This window comes from Neofelis nebulosa, chromosome 5, assembly GCF_028018385.1.
Source record: "Neofelis nebulosa isolate mNeoNeb1 chromosome 5, mNeoNeb1.pri, whole genome shotgun sequence".
Classification (NCBI taxonomy): Eukaryota; Metazoa; Chordata; class Mammalia; order Carnivora; family Felidae; genus Neofelis; species Neofelis nebulosa.
The window spans coordinates 117797543-117824810 of NC_080786.1; the positions used below are offsets into that span (position 1 = coordinate 117797543).

Below are 27268 nucleotides of genomic sequence, written 5' to 3' on the forward strand. Positions count from 1 at the left end.
TGAGCACATCTGAAAATTCTGAAAATGCCTTGACTCAATTATGATTATGATTTGTTTCTTTCCAGCCTAAGTGAATGATACACATGGAAACAAAATGCAGAATTTTAAAATCTGTCTCTGTTACTCAAATCCCAATATCACCTTTTGTTCCATTTTGGACACCAATGTTTGCATGGTTTCACTTAGATTGTTGGTTGACACGGTAAAATGTCAAAAGTAAGAACAAAGAAAAGGTAATATTCACCATAAAGTCCATTTCTCCAAAATGTCAGCACTCCTTTGTCAAGGTTAACAGTTAGGGGAACAAAGGAAAATGTGTTGAAGTTAAATTCTTTCATTTTATATTTTTTTCTCTTTGCAATCCAGAATCTGAAATACACTTTCTTTTTCTTTTTCTTTCTTTCCTTTTTTTTCTACATCGGGAGGGTCATTATGTATTTTCTCATTAAAAGAAAAAAAAGAGAGAAACTATTAAATAACAGGAATGATCATTCATAGAATACTTACTCTTTGTCAGGTATCTTCCTGACATTTTATTTAATTTTCACTATAATCCTTTATATCAGTATCATTATGAGCTCCATGATAAAGGGGATAAAACCAAGTATAGATAAGTGAAATAACTAGCCAGGAAATGGATAAGAATCCAGGCGTTTTGTTTTAAAGACTGTGCTGCTAATCTCTATGCTTATAAAACAAAACAAACAAAACAATGACAGGCTAAGATATCTCCAAAACACTAAAATTTGCTTTTTACCATGTTGATACTTAATATATTTATTAACACATCAGCAGTCCAACTAGATAATCTAGGTCTTATATTCAAACAGCTAACAAGTCTTAACAGTGATGCATTGCTGGGAGATTTATTTTATTTACTGATTTCCAGGAGTTCATTATTAATTAATAGGTGTTTTACTTAGCAGAATGTGCTCCTGCCTTTTGGAGAGGTGAATAAGTAAGGTTTTTGGATATTGCGGTAAGATCCAGAATATGAAAAAAATGCAAAAAAAAAAAAGATAGTTTATATCAAGAAATGGAGGAACTAAAATAATTTAAGCTAAACTACATCTCCCCAAAGTGCTTTTAAGTTAAATTATTTATCAATAAAATTATACAGCTTAGAAACACTATTGAACACTAAGACTTTTTTATGAAAGCATTTCATAATTTTCCCAAAGCAGTCTGACATTATTCTGTGCATTTATAGAGATAATTGTGAGTCTCTTCAATTTTACTTTTTCTTTAAAGTTATTATATTCTATATTTTTCCTATCCCTTAAAATTAGTGCCCTCATGATCTAATATGCTTTTCTACTTACTTGTCCTTTACTTTTATAGATCTGCTATATATATAAAGAAACCTGGTTTGAACTGCTCAACGGGTTGTACAGATATCAGCTCATTAAAAACTCTACTGTGAGACAGTCTGTGGACATTTTAGAAATTGTGCCACTTTCTACTTAGAACAGAGAATTTAAGGCTTGTGAAGATCACCCTGTGGGTTTTCCATCAGAGATGTGACTTGCTATAAGAATCTTCATTCTGAAGTAATGAGTCCAGTTTTGCTGAGCTTTATTTAATACACAAGATGTGGAACTTATAGTGACAAAAACCACGGGATTTGAGAGTGATGTGAAACAGAATATTTGTGTGTATGGAGGTATTTTACTGTGTAGAAAGAAGACAGGAAGGATGGACCCAAATATCTCTCAAGGCCTGTAAGTCTGTATTCAGTTACTTACTAAAAACATTTAGAAGTCTGACTTAAATTCCTGTTGACACGGGAAACCCAGGCTTGGCACTAAAACTGAAAGTGTTCTTATTTGAAGGCTATCAAATAAATGAATTAAAATAACCTTAACAGTAAAGACTAAGCTACAGGATTAGTGCTCTGAATACGAGCAATAGGTTATTAAAGGCCCAGACAGACGTGGGGCTCTGTGTGTGTGCATGTGTGTGTGTGTGTGTGTGTGTGTGTGTGTGTGTGTGTACACGTGCAGGGCAGGAGGCCAGAAATGTGTGGCGCTCTTCACCAAAAAAACCTCATGACTTTGAGAGTCTAACACTAACAATTAGTACTTCTCTCTCTCATACTCCCTCCACCTGCATGTGATTCTCACAACGTCACCCATGTTAGATATTACCAATTATGATTGCTCATATTCATTAGCCTCTCCTCCAATGGTTTATAGATGAGTGCAAGACGCTCCTTTTCTGACCAAAACAAACAAAAGAATATCCTCTCATAGTCCCCTTCTCCATGCTGAAGTAACTATTAATTTTGTTTCCAAAACAATTATGGAAAGGGTATCCTCTCCTGTTTCTACTTTCTTATGCCCATTAACTCTCCAACTTTTACCAATTTAATGGGAACAATTGGGATAAAAGGCAAGACCAATCCTTCAATTGTTAAACCTCAAGGGGCTTCTTTACTTTCTTGCAGTCTACAATGTTGAGACATCTTTTTTTTTCACTAATATCTCAAAAATTTCTAAGAATTTTCTCAAATATTGTACTGTCTTTTTACTCTCCAACTTCTCAAATATTTCTAAGAATTTTTCTGTTCGCCTCCTAAATATAGTGATTAGGGACCGGTGATCATTCATATGAAAAGGTATTCAAAAAAAGATTGAATATCTTCCTTAACCCATTGCCTTTGCCACTTAATCTGTTTTACATATGCATTCAATATTAACCTTCTTTGTTTAAAAATGTGTATTTATTTATTTTGAGATATATAGAGACAACGCATATGCACAGGGGAGGGGCAGAGACAGAGGGAGACAGAGAATCCTAAGCAGGCTCCACACTCTCAGCACAGAACCTGATGTGGGGCTCGATGCCACAAACCATGAGATCATGACCTGAGCTGAAATCAAGAATCAGATACTTAACTGACTGAGCCATCCAGGCACCCCACAATATTAAACTTCTTAATTAACTATTATTATTGACACAGAATTACTGAGTTGCATTCAGATCATTATTCCCAGCTCCTTTTACACAAACCTCTTCACCACTCTGCAAATCTCAATACCTCACTCTCACCACCTGCAGCAACTATGACCAAGGTGTGCTTCATAATGTTTGCTGAGTTGAACGTCACTTCTCAGCTCAAAATCTATAGTTGCAAATTACCGGCAAAGTTCAAACATCACTCCTTAACTATAGTCGATAAATAATTGGTTCCCTTCTCACTTATTCCTACCTGTTTTCTACTATTTCAGTTAGGACTTTTAGTTTAACCTTCACTTCAACATTCTCAGTTGCTTCCTGCATCAGGGCTCCACATTTTCTCCATTGCGTGTCCCTCCCTCTACTCCAAGTCATAGCAAGCTTCCTCTATTAAGCTTCTGTTTACTTCTCATGTTTGATGATCCTAGTTAGCACTGATGCCCTTTCTCAAACTTCTTTTGCTCTTTCTTTTTTTGTAGTATATATTCATCACTAAGTCTCTCTCTATATATGTATATACACACGTACACATATACAGTGTATGTGTGTATATATATTTATGTATATGTATACGTATATATACATATACATATGGAATGTTGTATTTACAAACTGTACCATGTACTTTACCTTTACCTATATGTAGTTTTGTTATCTAATACTTTTCACGTGTAGGTCTTTTTCTTTACCGTTGTGCAGTTAGATCTTGGATAAAAGTGATTTAACGCTATATTATCTTTCTTAATACATTTCACACAGTTTAACTCAAGACCAAACATATAATGCATACTCAACAAATACTTGGTGGTTGCTTAAATGGGGCTAATAATATTTAAGAATTACCAAGACTTCATTGGATGATTCAGGCAATCGATGTTTTTAATGATTGCATTCTGTGGAGTCACTCTTAAATTCCAATAACTGCTAGATGCTATAGTCCATCACAATATTTAAATTTCTAATACTTTATTTGGTGTTTGTTTTCTTTGGTCATCATTAGTTTTTGTTTTGTTTTGTTTTGTTTTGCTTTGTTTTGTGTGTGTGTGCTAAGACTCTGCACTTGAAAACCCCAAGGCTACCCCAAAACTGGTCAAGAATGTTCCCCTTCTAAAAACATTCAAGATAATTTTAGGATTTTTTGTTTTTCCATGATTATGCTAGATGATGATGATTATGATGATGATGATGATGGAGATGATGATGGTGATTTTAGTGTCTCTAGGTTTAAACAATCTCAGGTACAATGTAAACATAGAGAAGACACTTTAAAAATCTATGCATCAGGAAAACTGAAATTCGTCAAACTTCCTGACACCTACGAAAATGTAGTCACTTACCCTAGTGCACAGACGTTAATACAAAATATAATGTCAAACTACTGTTCTTTAAATTTGAAGTTACAAATATAGGTCTAATGTTTTGAAATGTGAGAGGAACAAACAAATACCTTAATATGAGAATGTTTCAAATTTGAAGTTTTCTTTATTCCTAACCAAAGAAGCCCTTGAAAGTGCTTCATCGAGAAAGGATTGGATCAAATTGAAAAGGACAAATTTCACAGTTGGCAAGTATCACCTGACAAGTATGGACAACACGGATCTCTACTCTCAGCTTTCAGCCTAGCCAAACCACAGCATAGTCAGGACCAAACAGACGCAAACCCACGGGGCTTTTCTGAGGATTACTCACAATTTGCTATGAATGAATGGCTAGACTGAGCTTAGGTGAACCGACCTGGAAAAGCCAGTCTGATAATCTATCAGACCTGAATTTTATAACATTAATTTTACTGCCATTATACAGCCCATATCTTTGTTTCCCAGAGGTCTAACCCAAAATTCCACTATAATTTGTCATTTAGAACTTTAATATGGTCACTTAAGTACTTTCTGGAATACTTTGTTAAGATGGTTGAAGTAGGAAAATTAAATTTTCTGAAAGCCAGCGCTAACATGAAGTCTATGGTAACCACAAATATTCATGGTGTCATCTAACAACCTCAACTTCTGCTTTCATTATAATTTCAATAGTGTTAATTGTCATGAGGTGACTTAAACACTCTGCCTAGAGTCCAATGGATATGATAAAATAAAATAAAAATAATAAAGTAATTGAGAAAAATGTATTTGAACACTTCAGTTAGAATTTTGGCTTCGCCGTTTATAAATTCTGTCACCTTAAACAGATGACTTAACCTTTTTGTGCCTCCAGTTTTCACCTGTATAATGGGGACCAAACCACTACCTCTCTCATACTGTGATTATTGAGATTAATCACTATTAACTGTACAATGCTTAGAATATCTCCTAAAACAGAGTAAGTACATGAAGAATACTGGTGACGATGAGGGTGATGGTGAGGACAATGACAAGGACTATTGTACAGCTACATCTGCCAAGGTACCAAATGACGGTAGCAGTAATAACTCCACATCATAGTAGTCTCTTATTTTTGCATCCATGGTTCCCCTTTTAGGAAATACAGCTTTCCATGAAAAATTACTTTTGTTCCACATGATATTTAACTTAGTACTTTATTGCTAACTTGTTAGAATAACAAAATCAAGTTGTTTTCACAAAGTTTTATTCTCTGCACTGTAAAATAGAGTGAACAATGCGATTGAACATACATTGTGAGGAGAAAGGAGGCAAATCCAGGAAAGCACAGATCTGAAAGTGGGAGCAGCCAAAGAGTTGATATGATCAGCATGGACAACGGTGCAGACACTAAGGTCAGTAGAGACACATTATAGTTTCCCATCTAACAATCAAGAATCCCAAATATATAGTAGAATGAGTGAATTTCAAAAGTAAACAGATATTAAAAAGTAGGTTTCAGAAATGTGAAGTGGCCTATTCATGTTACACAATGAGAAAGTAGTAACACTGGGAAATATTTATTTATGATTTTCTAAATATCAATCTAATATTCTTTCCTCTACCTTATATGATGGGTTCAAAAAGGAATGGCCTGTACTTACAAACTTTAAAATTATTTACAAATTTTCACAGAATAAAACTAGAATTACAACATGTCAACTTTATCCTCTATTAGTAGCTGGTATCATCTGTCATTCAAAGTAATACTTTTCTTAGCCTTTACTTCTTCTTTTAAACTATAGCGATGTTCATGTGCTGTGCTAAACAGCTCATTATGTTGAAAATTATAAAATCACAGAGAGGACTAAAATAGATATTCAGAATGGGAAGATGATTAACACAGTAAGAAAAAAAAAGATAATAAAACAAACAAAAAAAAAAGGTGTGAGAAAATGGGAAGTATTGCAAGTATATATGGGATATGGGATAGTTCTTAAACTAAAAATGATTCCTGGGGCATGTGGGTGGCTCATTCGGTTAAGCATCTGACTTCAGCTCAGGTCATGATCTCACAAGAGTTTGAGCCCCCTGTCCCACTCTGCTGACAGCTCAGAGGCTGGAACCTGTTGCAGATTCTGTGTCTCCCTCTCACTCTGTGCCTCTCCTGTTCACGTTGTTTCTCTCCCTCAAAAAAATTAAACATTAAAAAAAACTTAAATACAAAAAGTAAAATAAATAAAAATGATTCCGGATGCAAAAGAGAGGGATGCTCCATATTAAACTTGTTAAGCAATGCAGTTTTAAATAGTCAGAAATGAAATTTTCATTTTTTAAATTTCCTTTAAAAATTTTTAATGTTTGTTTATTTTTGAGAGACAGAGAGAGACAGAGTGTGAGAGAACGAGGAGCAGAGAGAAAAGGAGACATGGAATCCAGAGCAGGCTCCAGGCTCTGAGCTGTCAGCACAGCACAGAGCCTGATGCAGGGCTCAAACGCACTAACTGTGACCTGAGCCGAAGTCAGACACTTAACTGACTGAGACAGCCAGGCACCCCGAGAAATGAAATTTTCAAAAAGTTTTAAACATGTGACTAGAGAAGATCAACCTCAAAGTAGGATGCTCATTAACCTAATGACACTTTTGGAAACACTTACAGTCATAAATTCATCAAATATTTATTGAGTGGTAACAGTGTTCCATGAACTTTTCAAGGTGCTTAAGATTCATCAGGAAACAAAACAAATAACCCTGCCCTCTCGGAGTTGACATTGTAGTGTGCACTGAACGGCAGGGAAAGAAAGGGGAGAGAGAGAAAGGAAACAGACAATAAGTCAGGAATATAATGAATATGTATATTATGTTTTCTGTTAGATACAACAGTAATTAAAATGAAAAAAAATAATATGGGAAGTTAAGAAAGTTAAGAAGCGTGTGAGAGGAATATTTAAATAGAGCAGTCAGCTTGTCATGGATGTGAGCAAATACTTCATGGAGGTAAGGACGTTTCTCATGCAGATACCTAGAAAAACTTTTCCTGGACTAAAACCAGCCAGGACAAGGGCCCTAGGATGAGGATATAGTTCAGGAACTTTAGGGAGTCGAGTGTGTCCAGCGTGGTGGAACTGATGGGGGAGATGAGTCCCGAAAGTCAAATTATGTATGGAAATCAAAGCCAGTATAAGAATTCTGGCTTCTATCTTAAATAAATGGGGAATCCATGGAGGGTACGGGCAGAGGGGAAAATGAACTGGCCAATTTGAAAACATCCTCGTGTCTGTCTTAAGAATAGATGGTAGAAGGGTAAGAGGGGCTAAACTCAGACCTCAAAAATACAGCCAACACTGGACTAGACAGGAAGTGGGGAGTTTGTCGCTAACAGACTAAGTCTGGTGAAGTGCTGGTGAGGAAAATTTTATCAAAAGCCACGGCTTGATCCAAAGATCCAACCACCTTTACATTTACATCCAAGTGAGTAGCAAAGCAGGTTCTATGGTTACTACAGGAACTGGAAGTTGTCTTAGTTGTGAGTTTCACCAGATTGTCAGTGTAAAAGAAAATAAAGGTGTTCAACGGTTTGAAACTAGGCACAGAGAAGAAAAGCAGTTCTGCGTCAGCTCTCATTTAGTGAAATACATAAAGAGACAGCAAGTTCGAACTCCCCTTGGTGACTTTAGACAAAAAAGCACAGTTACACAAAGGCCTATCTGAACTATCTGCGAGTGGCAAAAGTTTTCTGCACTAAACTTTTTCTTTTTCTTCCTGGTGTAAGAAGTCTATTTTTTTTTTTCAGACCATAAAAAATAGTTGGCTTTATTTTTAGTCTCCTGAATATATTACAGAGACTAATAAAAACAACACGAGATGGCTATCTGTTTGAAATGTTCCCCAATAATCAAAATATCTCTCAAGTATCATTTTTAATGTGGACTAACTTGTCTCCTTCACATTTTTGTAAAGGAACTGATATTTATAGACATATGTATAGGAGTAATAAGAATGGATGACAACCAGTTCCAATGTAATAAATTATCCCCTCCTTATCTCTCTCCTGCCCTGGCTTTCTTCCTTCCTTTCACCTTTTCCTTTCTTCCTTTCCCTTCCTTGCTTTCTTTCTTCCTCTTTTCCAGATATTAAGGTTTATTTTAAGATCATCCTTTTGAATTAAAGAGAAAAGATTTTTAAAAACTGGCACGGGAAAGAAGCTTTTGAAGACAACAGTGAACAGAGACAGAAAAGAGCAGCTATAGGTATCACGAATGGAAAAAACAGAGATAAAACATGTGCGGGGTAAACACCATCAGTCAACATTATTTTAAAAGTCAAGATACAGTTTGAAAAAAAGGAAGGGGAAAAGAATAAGTTCAAATGCCACTTTACATAATCCTGTCATAAATACTGTTCTTGGACCATACGATATTGTTTTTGAAATTCTAATGTCCTTTAGAACGAGAGACCTATATAGAAGATCAATAATAAGGAGCTATACTTTAGGAGAGGATTAAGCAAGTAGGGAACCACTATGGCTCTAAATTCAGAGAACATAAAGACATTCTGAAGATTTGCAGATATCTTAAAACATGTGGGGAGAAGGATATTAGAAAAATAAGCAGCCATGATATACACATGAAATGAATCCCATATGGTATTCTTCATTCCCACACAACGTCTTTCACCACTTTGCTTCTGACTGCAATTCTCTAATCATTCCCACCTACTCAGTGCCTTATTCTCAACTTGTACTGAGTTAGCATAGAGTCAAACTCCTCAAATGGATATGGAATAAAAGGCTTTTGTACCTCCCACAAAGCAAGCTAAACGTTAGGATCCCTTTTGTTCCATTATATCAACTAGAATAGAGTATAAAGAGAGGCTTTTATAAAGTAGATAAAAAGATGATCAATAGCAGGCAAAGGAATTAGAAGGAGGAAAAATGGTGTCATCATATGGAAGGATTTTATTCAGTACTGCAATTTAAAATTATGTGACAACATGAATATGATTGACTTTAGAGTAAGGACTAAATAGATTGCTCTTTTAATTACAGATGATGCAACTTTGGGGATTTTATAGGTTGGAAAATAAAATGAAAAAGCTGAGGCAATGGCATTCCCTAACATGACATGTGTTTTATGTATTTATTTATTTATTTGTTTGTTTGTTTGTTTGTTTGTTTAAATTGTCCAGACAAGATTCTTTCATTGGTGTAAGTAAAGTTTTTCTAAAGTGGCGAAGTAGTCAGAGTTTTGAATACACCCAAAGTTAAAAAGATCAATGTTCACAAAACAGCCACATCACATTTTGTTTCAGTTCCTTACACCCCCGATGTGTTCTAATACATCATACACTTATTCTTATAGAGCTTATCAACACCAATATAATATCCTAGATTAACAATCCAGGGTATGTTCTGTTATGTTGAGCTTCTTAGGAAAAAAAAATATATCCTCATTCATGGAAATTTGTGGAAAAGATTATAATTTCAACTCTAAATAAGTATCCTGTGGTATTTTACACTTAACTCTCAATTTACATAATTTATATTTACTGAAATGCATTAGGATTTACATGACTGTAACTATTCCTTGAATATAGTTGCTGAATCCATAACAAACACCCACAAGCATGGGGAGATGAAAATATTTAAATATGTAAATCAAGGTATCCTATGACTCGGTTTAATTAGTATGAAACCCAATTTTATTACTGAGAGTGACATTTATTAATCCCTTGTGTGTGGTAATGTGCTAGTCTTTGTTCAAAGTAAGCTCAGTAAAATCTCTTTTAAGACTGAAGATATGTTTTATTACTAAAAGTGACATTATCAAATGTTTCTATCAAAAATATCTCACAATATATCACTCCAAATAATCGTGGCAGCTTAAAAGTGGAAAATTGAGAAGACTGAACATTTACCCTACAATGCAGCTGAAACTCAAAACATTTTTGAAAACTTTTTTGACATTGTCACAAGAGACATTTTATGAGCCACATGAGAAATTTTTCCTAAGTGTTTTAAATCCGTGATTCATTTTCTTCTCTTCTTTTCTTTTTATCCCTAAATGGCCTTTCTTATTTGGTAATTCATTTTACCCACCAGGTTTGACTCTGGATAATTCTTAACAACTATGAAAATTCAGCTTAGACAAGAAGTTCAATTTATCTGGGGGCGGGGGGAGGAATCAAAATGTGTTGCTATTGCATTTATTTAAAGAATGGGTCATAGGTTCTGAAGGTATGACTTGGTACCTTCACAGAAGGATCAGACACACTACTTTATAAACAGGTCTCACATATAACATAACTTAAAAGTGAAGGAGCAGAAAGATACTCAGAAGTCTCTGGAGAACAGGTATGGCAGTGTGGTAAGAAGACTTAGGCTATACGTTTTGAGACATTTCACTTTTAAGGAATTGGCTTTGCCACACAGGATTTCCTTTATTAAAATAAATGGCAGACACTATATTGACTCAGTATATCTTAGGACAGAGCAGTGCGACATTGCGGCTAAAAACCTGAGCTCTGAAGTCAGTGAAGGTTGAAATCTGGCTCCAAATCTTATTACCTGAGTGACACAGGGCAAACTTCAGACAACGGAGATAATTGTTGAAAGTATTAAATGAGATCATCTGAACAAAATTGTTTAGCATGGTGTCTGGACACACAGTATGTATTAAGTATTTCAGTCCTACCATTTTCTCTTTGCTTCTTAGCTTGTATCCCTGAGTATGCAGTTTTGTCAGTACATCTAACTTTACATATATTGATAACGTTAAATGAGTTCCAAGAATAGTTTATATTGATGTTCCTTTTACCGCTTCTATTACAGAAAAATAAATGAGTTGGAATAAATACTACCTTCCTGATAGAAAGAATATCATCCAATGGGGGAAAGACAAGACATCTTGGTCTTGAGACTTTAATAGTTCCTGTCAATTAGAAGATTTACTGAGTAGCTACACAATAAACAAAATGAAGTAATCACAATTATCCAAGGCATAAATCTATTGTGGTTCCAGTCCTGGTAAATACTAGCACTACTGTTTTAAATTATTTCTTTGTTGGGCTTAGGGGAAAACATAATGTGACAACAAAAATAAAATAATCTTATGTCCAAAAAAGAAAAACTGATGTAAGTGATACAGAAACCTGTAGTTATTTCAGTTGTCACACCTTCTCAGAATGTCGGTAGGCAAAACTATGAGAGTACTTGCTACACAGTGCTATCAGAATTGTTATTTAAGGCTAGATATTTCGCAAATCAATTATATTTTACTGTTTGGCATACAGTGTTAGCCAGACTCCTGCACAAAATATTTTCTTTAAAGCTATGCCTACACCATTTTAATGGTAATTACTGATAATAAGAAACCAGGTTCTGGAGCTGGATATATTGAGATTCAAATCCTGACCCTGCCACTTCTTGCTATCACCTTGAGCATAAGTCTCAGATCAATATCCTCATTTGTAAATTGCAGACACTCATAAAGCTTATAACCATGCTGTGATGATTGAATGAGATAGTCCAGGTACAGAATTTTGCATAGTGCCTGCACATATTGTACATTTAATAGGTATTTCTATTTATTATTATTTTATTCTACTATGATTACTTTTCTTTGGTCCATATTAGTTTTAGCTTTCCACACTAAGATCTGCTGATGTTTCACTTTCTGTTGATAGTTTCATTATGCTCTTTTATCTAAATGTCAGTTATCTTAGAAATTTTCCTCTTTTTCTTTCCTGCATACAATCATCAATCATCAACCACTGCCAATTTATATGTAATCCTTTTCCTGTCTTTTCTTTTCATCCATACAACCAACCTATTAATTTTGTTTAGATAAGTATAAGTTTCTTACTATTTTCTCTAATATTTGTTTCCCTGTCACTTCATCCTGATTATTCTTGTTCAAAATGTGAGCATCCTATTATAAACTTGTTCCACAATTTTAATTGTTTATTGCTGCCTTTATACAAAATAACAAACTCAAAGTTTCTAAAAACTAGAATTTATATACTTTTTCAAACATATTATCATCTTTTACTACCCTCTTACTTAAAATTATCTCTTCTTTAATCATTTATCACAACACACTTCTAATAGGCGGTGTTTACCTACATGGAAAGACTTTCTCCAAATGAATAGACCAGCCTCAGAAAATTTACCAACACTATACTTTGTCTATGTAGGAGTCTCTAAATGCATAATCCTCAGCAAATTCTTACAATGTTGAACTCTTGTGTTTACAAACCAGTTAGTGGCTAATTATATACTGTTTTAATTTGTTCTATAATATTTAACTGACCTACACCCCATACTTTTTATTCATTTTAAGCATCTGTAGCAGACATTATTTTATTTTTTTTTTTTAAATTTTTTTTTCAACGTTTTTTATTTATTTTTTTTGGACAGAGAGAGACAGAACATGAACGGGGGAGGGGCAGAGAGAGAGGGAGACACAGAATCGGAAACAGGCTCCAGGCTCCGAGCCATCAGCCCAGAGCCTGACGCGGGGCTCGAACTCACGGACCGCGAGATCGTGACCTGGCTGAAGTCGGACGCTTAACCGACTGCGCCACCCAGGCGCCCCGCAGACATTATTTTATAAGCTTTTATGCCTTTCTCAATACCTCTGATACTTAATTTTAAAATACAAATAACTATTTTAAGAGACTAATACATAACAAAACTCAATCCTTAACTCCTGACCAAGATAGAATACCAGGGACTGTATTTACCATATTAGAAGAAAAAACAAAACAAGGAACAAAAAAAAATATGAAAGAGTAGTTTTTAAATCACTGAATATCAGGGAACAAAAACAGTGATCCTCAAGAAAAGGTAAATAGATCGGATGAACACTACAATGTAACATCTTACTGCCTTCAGATTTCCCAGGCTACAACACAAGGAAGAGGAAGCAGGACAAAGCAGCTCAGGAAACTCCCTGATTTCAGGAGGTGAAGCTGAAATTCCAGGGAAACCAGACAGATCAGAGTTCTCAGGAAAGAATACCAGAGAGGAGACAACTGCATAGACAGAGATGAAGGGTATCTGTGAAAGATGCTTCTTCAGCTTCCAGCAGAGTACTGAGCAGCCCATGTATGAGAAAACCCTCTTGAGGCCAGGGAAAGAACTACGCAAAAGGATTGGAGGCTTCGTGGTTGATGCTCCCACAAGACTCGGAGAAATGCTTGCTCCCACCAGCCAAATTGAAAAACCTCAAGATTCATGGAACATTAGGTACAGTACATAGAAGTATCTTGCGTCAATTGGGAGGAATACTCAAATGTTGGTGTCATACTGCTCTGATTCCACATAACAAATCTTAAAAGCAAAATTTACAAGGATCATACTATTTCTCAATAACTTAACTGTGTCCCATAAAAAGAGTTCAAGAATAATTACAGGGATACAAAAATACTTCCCACTCAAGAAGGTGAAAATCACAATGATTGGCACCCCCCTCCAAAAAAAATTACAAGCATGTAGAAAAATACAACTCATATTGAAGAGGAAAATCGATAAATCAAAATCAACCCAGAACTGTCATAGATGTTAAAATTAGTAGGCATGGACATCAGTAGTGTTATTAAAACTATATTCCATATATTCAAAAAGTTAAATACACAAGGAAGGAAATAAAAAGGATCCAAATAAATTTCTAAAGATAAATATTACAACAGCCCAGCCGGCTCAGTCTATAGAGGATGTGAGATTTTTTCTCAGGGTTGTGAGCTCGAGCCCTATGTTGGGTGTCGAAATTACATTAAAAAATTATAACATCTTCTATAAAAACTACACTAAACTGGATTGGTAGCAGCACAAATGTTATAATGAAAAAGATTCATGAGCTTGAAGGCATGGCAATAGAAACTACCTAAAATGAAGAATACAAAGAAAAACAATTTAAAAAGTGAAGAGCATCCATGAACTTAAGGCCTACTTTTTTTTTTTTTTTAATTTTTTTTTAATGTTTTTTATTTATTTTTGGGACAGAGAGAGACAGAGCATGAACGGGGGAGGGGCAGAGAGAGAGGGAGACACAGAATCGGAAACAGGCTCCAGGCTCCGAGCCATCAGCCCAGAGCCCGACGCGGGGCTCGAACTCACGGACCGCGAGATCGTGACCTGGCTGAAGTCGGACGCCTAACCGACTGCGCCACCCAGGCGCCCCAACTTAAGGCCTACTTTAATTGGCCTGATGCATGTGTAACTGGAGCTCCCAATGGGGGAATATTGAAAAAAATAATAATTGAATTTTTTCCAAACTTTGATGAAAACTAAAAACCCACAGATCTAAGATTAATAAATCCCACTCCCAAGACAAAGAAAACTCCACCAAGTCACTTCATAAACAAATTGTTCCAAACCATAATGGAGCCAATCTGAAAAGCAATCACAGATGTGACACCTCACATAAAAGGAAATAACTATCACAATATATTTCTCACCATAGAATAAAAATGGTGGAAAAACATCTTTAAAATATTGAAAGAAAAAAATAGAATATTAAAATTCTATTCTCAGCATAGTATCTTTCAAACAGAAGGGTAGATAAACTTTTTCAGTCAACCAAAGGTGAAGGATTTATCACCAGCAAACTTAAACAACAAGAAATGTTGATGGGAATCATTCAGGAAGAAAGAAAATGATACTAGATAGGAATATAGATTTACATAAAGAACTAAAGATAACAGCATTAGTAACTACACTGGTAATTATACAAGAGTTGTAAATATTTTAATTTTTCAAAAATACAATTGGATTTTTTAAGTTTATTTATTTAATTTTGAGAGAGAGTGTGTGCATGCACATGCATGCAAACAAATGAAAGGGGCAGAGTGAGAGGGAGAGAGAGAGAATTCCAGGCAGGATCTGCACTGATAGTGCAGACATGTTACTCAAATTTACAAACCATGAGATCGTGACCTGAGCCAAAATCAAGAGTTGGAGGCTTAACCAACTGAGCCACCCGGGTGCCCCTATAACTGGATTTTTAAACTAAAATATGAACAATGTATTATTAGATTTATAGTCTATGTATAAAGGTAAAATAATGCTTAAAGCCTGGGGGGTAGAAAAGGAAGTATACTACTACAAGATTGTCATACTATACATGAAATTGCATAATATCATTTAAAGGTGGGCTATGATAAGCTAAAAATATACATAATAACCCTCCTAAAACACTAAAAAAGAACTAAAAATAAAAGAGTGAGAATTTGATTAACTAACAAAGGAAATAAAATAGAATCATAAAAATATACTTGTTTAACCCAAAGGAACAAAAAACAAGAAAACAAAGAAAAAAGGAACAGAGAACAAAAAACAAATAGCAAGGTAATGACTTAAACCTATCAATAATCACAGTAAGAATAGTCTAAACAGCCCAAAAAAGGCAGAAATTGTTAAGTTAGATTTAAAAGCAAGACAAAACTGTATGCTCAATATACACACATACAGGTTGAAAGTAAAAGGATGGAAGAGATATAATATTCTAACACTGGAAAAAAGAAAGCTGAATGATTATATTAAGTCAGACAGATGGGATTTCAGAATAAAGAATATTGATAGGATAAAATTCATCTCAAAGTGATAAAGATGTGAATTAATCAGGAAGACACAATCACATACATGCTTATTTACACACATGAAGACAGAGTTGCATGAAGAAAAAAAATAAAGAACTGCAAGGAAAAACAGACAAATACATATTAGTGGGTGGAGATTTCAATACCTATCTCTCAATAACTGGCAGAACAAGTTTGGAGAAAATCAGTAAAGGTAGAAAAGACTTGGCCAACACAGTCAACCAACTTGAACTAATTGACAAAAGAACACTCCACTCATATTACATACCTTCCTTATGGTCACACAAAACATTTATAAGATAGATCATGTTTTGGGGCATAAAACAAGCCTAAATAAGTTTTAAAAGATTTAAGTGACACAAATTTTTTTGAGACCAAAACTGAATTAAGTTCATAATCAGTAACAGAAAGACTTCTGAACAAAATACCCAAATACTGGAAATTAAATAAGAACAATGTAATAAAACTTAGTTCAAAGAGGAAATACAAATGTAAATTAGAAAGCATTTTAAACTGAATGAAAATGAAAATATAACATATTAGGATTTAGACAGTGCCAATAAAGCAGTACTTAGAGATAATTTATAACACAAAGTATCGATATTAAAAAAGAAAAGTCTTAAATCAATGACCTCAGCTTGCCCATGGAAATACAACAAAATTAGAATAAGAATGGGAAGAAGAAGAAAAGGAAGAAGAAAAAGAAGAAGAAGAAGAAGAAGAAATAGAAGAAGCAGCAGCAGCAGAAGGGCAGATTAAATTAAAAATAAGCTGAGGAAAGAAAATAAGATCACAACATAATTTGATAAAATAGAAAACAAAGGGATGGAGAGTATCAATGCAATCAAAAGATAGATCTTTGAGATGATCGGTGAAATTGAAAATGGGAGAATAAAGGAAAAATCACAAATTACAGATATCAGGAATAAGAGAAATGACATTACTACAGATTATATAGCATAGAAATATAATGGTAAGTGGCTATTGTGAAAAATTTTATTCCAAAATTTTTATTTGGAACTTTTTGACAATTTAGATGACATTGAAAATTTCCCTGAGAGATAAAGTTCACTCAAAAAAGAAGAGATAACCTAAATCGTCATATATCTATTAAATAATTCAGATCTGAAAAGAACAAAGTTAGAGAACTAACACTTGTGATTTCAAGACTTAATTCAAGATGTTGTGTTGTTGGTGTTAAGATAGGCAAATAGGTCAAAAGAACAGAAAGGAATTCAGCAGTACACTTGCAAATACAGTGACAAATGATTCTCTAGAAAGATAAAGGGCAATTCAGTGGAGAAAGTATAGATGTTTTGAGACAATCAGACAGCCATTTGCAAAAAAAAAGAACTTCAATCCAAAAGTTGTATCACATTCAAAAATAAATTCAAATGAATCATAGACCTACTGAAAAAAATATACATAAAACTTCTAGAAGTAAGCACAAAAGAAAATCATTGTGACCTTGTGTTAGGAACAAGTTGGCAATCTATGGTCAGTCCATAGGCCAAATTTGACCCCCTACCTATGTTTCTATGTCGTGTGATCTAAGAATATTTTTTAACGAATTTAAATGATTGAATAAACTTTAAAAAGAAGAATAGTATTTCATAACACATAAAATATGTGAAATTCAAATTTCAGTAAATAATTGCTGGAATACAACCACATCCATTCATTTATACTTTTTTTTGTGGCAGCTTTCACACCACAAGCACAGAAATGGTTAGTGAGGCAAAAGCTGTGTGGATAAAAAGCCCAAACCATTTACATCTGGCCCTTTAAGGAAAAAAAAATTGCCAACTCCTATGATAGGCAAAGATTTCTTAGCTGTGACAGCAAAAGCACAATTAATAAAAGAATAAATTGATAAATGGGACTTGATCAAAATTTAAAACTCATCTCTTCAAAAGACACTATGAAGAGAATGAGAAGCGTTAAACCGCAGACTGAGAGAAAATCTGTAAGTCAAATACCTGATGAAAAAATTGTATTGAGTATACACAAAGAACTCAGGTCCTCTATGGTGTAATCCTCAATCCCCCCAAAAGGATAAAATATTTAAACACACACTTCACAAAAGAATACATATAGATGGGAAATAAGCACATGAAAAGATGCTCAACATCTTTACCTTAATGGAAATGCAGATCAAAACTACAACAAGGTAACAAATATGCACCTATGACAAAAGACTGACCATACCAAGGGTTGACAAGGATGTGAACTGGAATTCTCATCTACTCCTACCAGAAATAGAATACGTTTCAAGCACTTTCGAAAACATTCTGGCACCTTCTTAAAAGCTTAAATACCACATGATGCAGCCAGTCCCCTTTTTGGTATTCATCCAAAAGAAACAAGTCCTTAAAAAAGTCTCGTGCACAAATCTGTAGTTAGTTCAGAGATTTTTGAAATTTGGAATAAATTTCAGCAACCATGTGTAAAAGGGAGAGAGCAAGATTAGAAAGAATTAAGCTAAATATGGAGACTTTGTAGAAACTTTAGTAATACATTTGAAAAACGAAATATTGTGTTCATAAATAGCTTCTGAAAGCAGGGCATTTTAGGGAATGTGGCAATATGTGTTAGAATTCTAAGTTTAATGTAAAGCTAAAGTAAATTAATTCTTGTAAGTGCCTTCCTGAACCTCCTCTACCTTCCCAATAAAATAATCCTTTATTCATTATTAAAGGGATTTCTGAAAATAATTGTTTTTCTACTGCCTTTTTTCAAACCATAGAAATAATTAGGCTTACTAGCCCATTGAGTCCAAAATCTTATTGGCACTAAAACGTGAGAGTTTGTTAATTCAATATTAATTTGATTGCCAGATAATTTACATTCATCTCTGTTCCCCAGGCATTGGTGGTACCATACATTCAGATTAATCCTCTTTAAAAAGTAGATTGAGGATCATACATTATCAGAAGTTCATTGAGGAAGCAGATCTTTTCATTTATCCTGGCCAGCTGGCACATGTCCCATAAACCAGGCCAAACTTCTAGCCTCACAGGGTGGAAAGTTCTGATCTTTTAAGTGACAGAGTCATAAAATGGAGCAAATGATCCTTACACGTAATCTCATGCAACATCACACTTGAAGGTCCTCAGCGATTTGGTAATAATTCTTCAGTCTTAAGTACCTACAATTGACCATAAGTTATCTTATATCTGCCTTCTTCTATTGATTTTATTACTCAAGACTCTTGTAAATAACTTGCATCTCTTCTCATCTTTTTATTATTATGGAAGATTGGCCTGAATCAAGTGTTAATTTATAAAACTGATGCATATGTTCACTCTCTCATGTGCATGCTCTCTCTCTTTTTAGAGAATATTGTTAAATAAAAAACTGAAACTTTTTTTGCAAACTTCTTTTCCTCCATAATGCAAACTAAGAATGAAAATACGCACAGTTGGATTGTGCATCACTTATAGTTATTTCTTAGATATAGAATCTTACGTATAAAATCCTGAAATCAAAGTACACAAGGACGGGGAGGTAAGTCCAGGCCAGCTCTCACATTATATAAATGATGGTACGAGGGATGCAAGAGGTTCAGTGACTCACTCATGACCATAGCATGCGAAAATGCTTAAGCAGGACATGGATCTGTCTTCACTCATTAATTAATTAGACAGTGCTAGTGATGAGCCCTACATTATGCTAACCACAAATCAGGTTTAGAGAAAAAGAAACAGGGGCGCCTGGGTGGCTCAGTTGGTTAAGCGTCCGACTCTTGATTTTGGCTCAGGTCATTATCTCCTGGTTTGTGAGTTCGAGCCTTGCATCAGGCTCTGCACTGGCAGTGTGGAGCTTGCTTGGGATTCTCTCTCTGTCCCTCTCTCTGCCCCTCCCCTGCTCTTGTATGCTCTCTCTCTCTCTCAAAATATATAAATAAACTTAAAAAAAAAAAGAAAAAGAAAAAGGCACAAAGCCAGCCATCCTAGCAAGGAGAGTATGGTAGGGAAGAAACCTAGTCACACACCATTCGACTCAGTGGAATCTTGTTATCCATAGGTCTTTCCTCAAATCTGCCGTTAAAGATACATTACAAACAAAATACCCATAACATTACATCAACATATAGGGGTCTGAATTTAACTTATTTCAGTTATAAAATACACCTAATAACTCTAAAAAAAAAAAAAAAAGAATAGAAGTTACTTGCAAATCCTTTTATCAAGGAATGACTGCTACTAGTTTTCCCTTGACCTCTACATCTAACAGTAACAGTGAAAACAAATTCATCATGCCGTGTTAAAACTAAAATGGACAGGTAGATGTGTCTCTCCGTGTCATCCCCTTGCATGAATACATGCACAAAAACTCCCATTGTTAAACTGTCACTGAGAAGAATTCAGAAAATTAGATAAAGTTGTAACTTCTGACATGAGGTTCTATAAATAAGACATTTAAATATATATTAATATATATCTATATACTACATATCTACATATCTATATATCTATGCATACTATATATTTATACACCATATATATCTCAGACAAATTCAACAAATTAAAAATTGGTTCAGATTCTCAAGTAAACTTGCCTGGCACAGTCTGTCTGCTCTAGGATCCCACTATAAAGGATGGATAACTTTAACATACAACATGTAATTTTTCTCCTTTATCCTAGAACACCCTCAGGAGTAAATTGTGAAATCATTAATTTTTAGTAGTACCAACTTTAATCCCAAATTTAGCCATCTATAAGGCAACTTGATTAGCAGTCTCAGCTGTCACTGGGAATAAAGAATAGAAGGCAGAACCAAGCATCAGTTTCTCTCTACCAACCCACACCCCACACTAAAGAAGTTCCGATACACAAAAGTTAAGGTCTATACACCCCTGTGCCCCCTGATGATCGGTGGCTAGATACCACGTACTAGCTCTGTGACAAGGAGCATGTCAACTCACTTTTCTGTTTCAGTTCCTTAGCAGGTAATACAGACGTAATAATACGAGTTACCTCATGGGGTTATTCTGATGACTACAGAGGCTAATATATGCAAAAGCCTTGTCCTTCACATAGTAGGTGGTATATTACTATTTCCTGTTACTCTAACGACTGTCATATCATAATTAATACATCCATTCGTAAAATTTTCCCATCATCTAAGGTGAATATATCTTCAGAACATTTAAGAGAAAGAAGTATTCCCATCAATTTTACATTAAATAAAAATGGTTTACATTTTGAGGTTTAAACTTTAATTATTCTGAAAATTTTCTAAGCCATGTCTCGCCTTTCTGTAACACTGAGGAAAGGCAATATCATTTATGTAATGATTATGATGCTTTTGAGTTTAATATAACTAGTAATGTCCAAGGTTTACATAAACAATATTTATTATCATACTAATTATATGGACCCTTGGTTGAGTTTGTCACCTGAGAACATTGTTAGGTTATAGTCACCATTTGCCATTAGCACAGAAGGATTGACTTAAGTCTGTATTCACAATGGTTCTAAAATAACCCACAGTAATGGAACAGTGAAGTCTATAACACTTTTCATCACATAATAGTTACTGTGCTTGTCCACACATAGGCACTTTAAAATAGATATGCCATATACTCTGTATCCACTCAAGGATTCGAGATAAAGTCTATGAAAGTGGCTATAAATGTCAACATTATACAGCATCATAGTCCTATATTTGTGTCAGGAAGGCGTATTGCCAGTTTAAGGCTGTAATCATTCATGTCTTACCAAGTAATGGTATGACACATCCATTTAGAAAGATGTTCTGCTCTCAGAGAGTATTACATTAAAAAGACAAATGCATATATACCCTAGCCTGAATATACAACTTTGACTATGTATGTAAGAAATTGCTTTTTACCATGGTAACTATTATAGATAAACATTGAACAAATTTTTTATAAAAAATGGTATTCTTTTGTAGCCCTTGGTAAGTCATCTTTTGTTAGGAAGCATGCACATCTTAGGTTATTTTTTCCTTTAAAAAATAAATTCTGGTGTGTTTTCTTATCAGGTAGTCATATCTCTATGGAACTGGAATAGTAATCTGAGTTATATTACCATATTTAGATATATATTTAGCTGTCAGAAAAAGGGAAAATAAACCATTTGGTGTATTTTTCTTCAATTTTTAAGAAAAAATCAAAGTCAATGTTCTACCTAGGGAGAACCTTGAGTGAGGAGAAGAAATGGCTGAGGCAGGATTCAAGATAATTGATTCCAATTTGGGTCAGAATCAACCTTGTAATCTTGGGAATCTCCTATTTCTCTATCCGTAAATAAGGGTGTTGACCTCAGTGGTCTTTATGAAAATGTTCTATTTCTAAAAAACTTTTAATGCTGAACTAAATACGTTTGTTCACTCTTCTTTAACTCCTTTCTTTTGTCCTTAGGGTTTTGGCAGGGATGTTTAATAAACTTGTTTACCTATAAAATATATATTCCCAGAATGTTATAGTTATTCCAGATAGTGACAGTTCTCTCTTCTATTTAGCTGACATCACACCCTCCCTTAATTGGGTCAGCCCTCAAGCAGCAACCAACCTTATAAATGTCACTCTTACTGACCTTACCATTATCACTCCCTTCTATTGCAAAGCATCAATATAATGATAAAAGGGCTTTTTTTTTTTTTTTTTTTTTAACCTTTGGCTAGGTATTTACGATGGCCATGCCTCAGTTTTCTTATCAGTAAAATGAGGATAACAATAGCGCTTGCCCTCCAGGACTGTTCTGTACTTTAAAAGGCTTTATTACATATAAAGAGTGGGAAATGTGCCTAGAACTCAATAAATGTTAGTTACTGTTTTTCTTTTTTTTTTTTTTTTTTTTAAATTTTTTTTTTCAACGTTTTTTATTTATTTTTGGGACAGAGAGAGACAGAGCATGAACGGGGGAGGGGCAGAGAGAGAGGGAGACACAGAATCGGAAACAGGCTCCAGGCTCCGAGCCATCAGCCCAGAGCCTGACGCGGGGCTCGAACTCACGGACTGCGAGATCGTGACCTGGCTGAAGTCGGACGCTTAACCGACTGCGCCACCCAGGCGCCCCAAATGTTAGTTACTGTTTTTCTGTTAATTGTTCTGCAACTATGTTTTCTTTTTTCCTGTTAAAAACCAAGCATAAATTAAAAAATTCTTCCTTTCAACAAATAAATATTTTTTAGAGGGTTCCCCATGAATCAGGTTTGCTCAATAAAGTAGATCATCTGCCTGCTCTTACAAAGCTTACACTCCTGTGGGCGCAACAAGATGTTTTCAAGTAAAATTCATTTTTATTCAGTTTTAATAAGAGAGTGCCTGGGTGGCTCAGTTGGTGGAGCATCTGGCTCTTGATTTTGGTTCCGGTTATGATCTCACAGCTTATGAGATCCAGCCCCATGTCAGGCTCTGTACTGACAACACAGATCCTGTTTGGGACTCTCGAATGTGCGCTCATGCTCTCTCTCTCTCTCTCTCTCTCTCTCTCTGTTTTTCCCTCTCTGTCTCTGTCTGTCTCTCTCTCTCTCTCAAAATATACAAATAAAAAAAACCCCAAATATGGCATTTTCAGGTATAGATAAGAGTCACTAAGAAAACAAGAACATGTGACAGAGATTAAGAGGGTCAGGAGAGTGGAGTGAGAAAAAAGGAGCTTTTACTTGCTCATATGCATAATGTCTTAATATTGGACTGAATCAAGGCTCAGTTCTTGCACATTACCTCTGCTTTGTTCAGACACCCTTCCTTCATTACCTCACTAAAGCTCAGGGCTTAAATATGACCCCCCAAAATACCATATAATTTGATGAGCTTCCTCAAACCTGCTACACTGGCAGTCACCTGTTTGAGTAAATGACATTTTCCCTTGCTAAGACCAGACACCCTGGAGACATCCTGACAATTTGTTTTTCTGTCATCTTAGATCCAAAGCAGCAGCAAATTCTTTCAACTCAAAAATATAGCCCGTACTGTACCAGTTCTCACCACCCACACTGCTGCCACCATGTTCCAAGACTCCGTGATCTCTTGATCGTATTATTAGAAACCTAACTGGTCGCTCTGTGTTTACTTCTGCCCACACACAGCTAAATTCCAACACAGCAGCCAGAGTGAACATAAATTGGATGATGTGCCTCTTCTGTTCAAAGGCTTCAATGGCTCTGATTCACTCAGAATAAAAGCAGAAGTAGACCATGGATACAAGGCTTTACTCATACTTACCTAGGTTACTTTTCTACAACCCTCCACACCCTCCCTACTCTGCACCTGGTGAAATGGCCTCCTGTTTCCCCCCTGACGCCCTTTGCCCTTCTGTGAATGTCTGGCATGTTCTTCCACTATCAGCATGGTTGCTTCCTCAGTTCCTTCAGGCTTCATCGAAATGTCACCTTCCGGGTGAGACCCTCCTTAATGTTTCTTGCATTTTGGAGAGAGAGAGAGAGAGAACGAGCAGGGGAGACACAGACAGAATCCGAAGCAGGCTCCAGGCTCCGAGCTGCCAGCACAGACCCCAACACGGGGCTCAAACCCACGAACTGTGAGATTATGATCTGAACTAAAGTCAGACAGTCAACTGACTGAGCCACCCGGGCGCCCCACCTTCAAACACATTTATTTATTTTATTGTACTATTTCTTCTCCCTTAGGGTATGTAGATCATAAAGGCAGAGATTTATTTCTATGTCATTCCATTGGTGTATTGGAATTGCAGGGGCAACTGTCTAACACATCAATGTTCTTCCAAAATTTATGGAATGAATGAATGAATGATTTAAAGAAAGAATAAATGAATGTAGTGTCCAGGAAGGCTTCTCTGAGGAGCAACATTTGTTCTGCTCCTTAAGTATCAAGAGTCAGACAACTAGCAGACTGTCTGGAGGCAGATACTATTCTAAGCAGATGAAACAACCTTAACAATTGTCAATGATTGACTGAACAGAGAGAGAAGAGACAGGAAATGACCTACAGTTTTAAATGATTATTCTACTTCTCTGTTAAAAATAAATAAATAAAACAGGAAAAGCAATGTTTAAAGTAAAGTGAGGGAGGAAGAGAGAGGTAGGAGCTAAGTTCTGAGAAAGAGGGAGTGGACAGTTCATTTCAGGCATTCTGAGCCATGGTGAGAAGCTGAATTTCACTTTAGATGCGGAAGGAAGCAGTGTTGAAGGAGACGACCAAAGGTTTGGGTTGAGGGAGTGACAATCCAGCGTCACCGTTGTTTCTAAAAGATCATCTGGCTAGCAAGGAATAAAAAACTATTTTTTACTTGAAGAAAGTAATCAGGGGAAATCACATTATCAAGATTTTTACATCAATAACATGAAAATTATCTGTAAGATTAAGCCCCTAAGTTTTCATATTTGAGAAGAAGTTGATGCTGGGAAAAAATTTCACTGAAATCACATTTTTTTCAATATAATATAAATATTCCTTTAGATTCAGTTTATCAGTGGTTTCATTACTGTTACTAGGAATGGTTAATTTTTTGGAAGGTTTCACATTGTTAACAGTTCCATTCACTTTCCCTGAATCTTAAAAAAAAAACTTACCAAAATATGTAGTTTATTACAGATAATGATTATGGATTTTTAAAAGCGAAAATAGGTATTATATAATTCGAATTATAACCCTGTAACAACAACACGTGGGCTTTGGATACAAATTGACTTAATTTATTTTTAGAATTATTTTGGTATCTAGCATTTATTCATTGTTACATATGTGGGTATGAAATTCTTCATATATATTATTTAAATCAATATCTTAATAAAATAACTGTAACAAAAATTATCATAAATTTAATATGAATCTATTAAACTAATAATAAATTAAATGGTAATAACATTTGTTAATAAAATTTTAGCATTTTATACTGTGTCAGTACAAACGCATACATTTGTGTTTACAAATGTCTTATATTTATGTTATCATATCACTAAGATACATGACTAAAAAGCTTAAGTCAACAATGATATATGGATAGAAAAGTCCAATGAAGTTCCTAGGATTTTTCTCAATGCAAATCTTATCATTGTGGAGCTGCCATTTTAATTAAAAAAATAAATAAAAATAAACATATTCCATTTGTTCCATTATGATTATTTTCTTTGTTCAATTCTAGTTCTTATTTATGTAAAGGGAAGGAAGAATTTTCAAGTTTGCAGGAGCAGTTAAGTGTCAAATATGTGTGTATAGAATATAAATTGTCTTTTTGTTTCACCACGCTGTACAAGATTTATAAATAAAGTGTCAGAATACAGAAAAAAAAGGATAGAAACATATATAAAGTGTCAGAATACAGAAAAAAAAGGATAGAAACGTGTGCTATCTTTGAGCTCTTTTGTCACTCAGTTATCTTGCTTCCGCTCTGCTCTTATTAAGCTCTTATTTCTACATATGCAAAATGTCTTCACTGACAAACACCCGTTGGGGCACTGGAGCCACTCACTGACATCATCAATGATTTTTTTTTTTTTTTCAACGTTTTTTTTTTTTTTTATTTATTTTTGGGACAGAGAGAGACAGAGCATGAACGGGGGAGGGGCAGAGAGAGAGGGAGACACAGAATCGGAAACAGGCTCCAGGCTCCGAGCCATCAGCCCAGAGCCCGACGCGGGGCTCGAACTCACGGACCGCGAGATCGTGACCTGGCTGAAGTCGGACGCCTAACCGACTGCGCCACCCAGGCGCCCCTCATCAATGATTTTTAAGTCATTGGTAGAGTTAAGAGTAGAAATTATACATTCTCCTAACAATGCCAGTTTACATGTTGCCAGACCCTCATTTCTACTTATGTGTAAGAATTAATTTAAACTGATTCCAAATTTCAGAAACACTTTCCTTAATTTTAGTGTGTTGTGAAGTGTATATTTACATAAAAAGGCCCTGATATTTTCGGACTCCTTGTTTATTCTTCTATCTGAAAAAAAGCACAGACGTTGCCTGCAAAGTAAAAATAAAATGCCCCCCCCCACCGACTCCAGTATTATTACTGGTATGCACCTGGAGAAGATGAGTGGAAACATAGAAGCACATATGGACCATTTTGTTATTCTGTCATATTTAGACAACCATCCCCCATTGAATAAATTTCAGTAACAATGCAAAATAATGCTTTCCCTCTGCTTTAGGAAGCTGCCTACATAGAATTTCATGAAGATTCAGGTAAACAAGGGCTTGAACCTTCAGAAATGCTGATAACTACTCACTCACCAGTTTAAACATTTTTTTTTGCTATTGATTTTACTTTGCTACAATAAATTCTATTCATTGTAACTAGTCTTAACTAGTCTTAACAAGTCTTAACTAGTCTACTAGTTAAGACTTGTTCATGCCTTGTTACTGCATCTGAAAGCAAACTCCATACACCTGCATTCCAAACATAGTTATTTGTATTGATTGGACCTACAATTCTTTTG

General features: G+C 35.1%; 1 protein-coding gene across 3 annotated transcripts in view; it reads right to left on the bottom strand.

Annotated features, from left to right (window-relative positions):
- Positions 1-27268, bottom strand: part of EPHA3 (EPH receptor A3) — a 360460-nt gene that overhangs the window by 161333 nt on the left and 171859 nt on the right. The window lies entirely within an intron of this gene.